The sequence below is a fragment of the Taeniopygia guttata genome, chromosome 37 (genome assembly GCF_048771995.1).
Source record: "Taeniopygia guttata chromosome 37, bTaeGut7.mat, whole genome shotgun sequence".
Classification (NCBI taxonomy): domain Eukaryota; kingdom Metazoa; phylum Chordata; class Aves; order Passeriformes; family Estrildidae; genus Taeniopygia; species Taeniopygia guttata.
Window position 1 is genome coordinate 5,700,738 of NC_133062.1, and position 2,500 is coordinate 5,703,237.

Genomic DNA, 2,500 nt, shown 5'->3' on the forward strand with positions numbered 1-2,500 from the left:
CCCAGCTGGGGAGTGGATTTGTGAGGTATGCAACAGAGATTTTACAACCAAAATTGGCCTGGGACAACACAAGAGATTGGCACACCCAGCAGTGAGAAATCAGGAAAGGATCGTTGCTTCCCAACCGAAAGAAACATCAAATAGAGGTGCTCACAAAAGGTGCTGGACAAAGGAGGAGGAAGAATTACTAATAAGACTGGAGGCTCAGTTCGAGGGAAACAAAAATATTAATAAGCTTATTGCAGAACACATAACCACCAAAACAGCTAAGCAGATCAGTGACAAAAGGCGATTGCTGTCCAGAAAGCCAGCAGAGGAGCCACGTGAGGAGCCTGGAACGTGTCATCACACCAGGAGAGCAGCTGCGAGCCTGAGAACGGAGCCTGAGATGAGTCATCACGCCCAGGCAGAGGACAGAGATAATGGACCTGGGAGACGCCCTCTGCCAGGCAGGGCAGCTGCCGGAGGGAGAACAATGGACGAGATAAGACGCCACCCTGATAAGGGCAACGGACAGCAGAGACCCACCAAGCAAAAATCAGAAGAACAGCTGCAGGCTTACTATAAAAAGACACTAGAGGAACGACTTTCAGCTGGGGCACTTAACACCTTCCCCCGAGCATTCAAGCAGGTAATGGAAGGCCGGGATATAAAGCTAGTAGTCAATCACACAGCGCAGGACTGCTTCGGATGCCTGGAATCCATAAGCCAAATAAGAACGGCAACCCGAGATAAAAAAGACACGGTGACCCGGGAGAAACACCCAAAGAAACCTTTTCAGAAGTGGATGAAGGACAGAGCAATCAAAAAAGGTAATTATCTTCGGTTCCAGCGTTTATTTTATCTTGATAGAGGGAAACTGGCCAAAATTGTTTTAGATGATATTGAATGCTTATCTTGTGACATACCACTCAGTGAAATTTATTCGGTTTTTAAAACAAGATGGGAAACAACTGGTAGCTTTAAAAGCCTTGGGGACTTTAAAACTTACGGGAAGGCTGACAACACTGCCTTCAGAGAATTAATTACGGCTAAAGAAATTGAGAAAAATGTGCAGGAAATGAGCAAAGGCTCGGCTCCCGGTCCAGACGGGATTACTCTTGGGGACGTCGTAAAGATGGATCCCGAGTTTTCCCGGACCATGGAGATTTTCAATTTATGGTTAACAACTGGTAAAATCCCGGACATGGTGAGGGGGTGCAGAACCGTTTTGATTCCAAAATCATCAAAGCCGGATCGTTTGAAAGACATTAATAACTGGAGACCTATCACGATCAGTTCCATCTTGCTGAGACTGTTCTCCAGGATTGTAACAGCTAGGCTGAGCAAAGCGTGCCCCCTGAACCCAAGGCAAAGAGGCTTTATCAGAGCGGCGGGATGCTCTGAAAACTTAAAACTCCTGCAAACGATAATTTGGTCGGCCAAAAGGGAACACAGACCACTGGGTGTTGTATTCGTGGACATCGCCAAGGCTTTTGACACCGTAAGCCACCAGCACATCATTCATGCTTTGCAGCAAAGAGAGGTGGATCCCCACATCGTCGGTCTGGTGAGCAATATGTACGAGAACATCAGTACTTATATCACCACAAAAAGGAACACACACACAGACAAAATCCAGATCCGGGTTGGAGTAAAGCAGGGTGACCCGATGTCGCCCCTTTTATTTAACCTGGCAATGGACCCTCTATTATGTAAGCTGGAAGAGAGCGGCAAAGGATACCACCGAGGACAGAGCAAGATCACAGCGATGGCATTTGCAGACGATCTGGTTTTGCTGAGCGACTCCTGGGAAAATATGAATACAAATATTAGCATACTAGAGACCTTCTGCAACCTGACCGGTCTCCAAACACAGGGGCAAAAGTGCCACGGCTTTTACATCAAGCCGACAAAGGACTCTTACACCATCAATGACTGCGCTGCCTGGACTATCAACGGCACACCCCTGAACATGATCGACCCCGGCGAATCTGAGAAATACCTCGGCCTGCAGTTTGACCCGTGGATTGGTATAGCAAGGTCCAGTCTCTCCACAAAATTAGATTTTTGGCTTCAGCGGATCGATCAAGCACCACTTAAACCTCTGCAGAAAACTGATATTCTCAAAACATACACCATCCCTCGGCTGATCTACATAGCTGACCACTCAGAAGTGAAAACTGCACTACTCGAAACCCTTGACCAGAAGATCCGGACAGCGGTCAAGGAGTGGCTTCACCTACCTCCGTGCACCTGCGATGCCATCCTGTACTCGAGCACGAGAGACGGCGGTTTGGGCATCACCAAATTGGCAGGACTGATCCCCAGCGTGCAGGCCCGTAGACTGCATCGGATCGCACAGTCATCTGATGATACGATGAAATGCTTTATGGAAAAAGAGAAAATGGAACAGCTGCATAAGAAATTGTGGATTCAAGCTGGAGGGGACAGAGAGAACATACCCTCGATTTGGGAAGCACCACCGTCGAGTGAACCACCAAAGAACGTGAGCACAAAT

General features: G+C 47.9%; 1 pseudogene; it reads left to right on the top strand.

Moving 5' to 3' along the window:
- LOC140681660 (28S ribosomal RNA) overlaps positions 1-2,500 on the top strand; it is a 9,049-nt pseudogene that overhangs the window by 4,214 nt on the left and 2,335 nt on the right.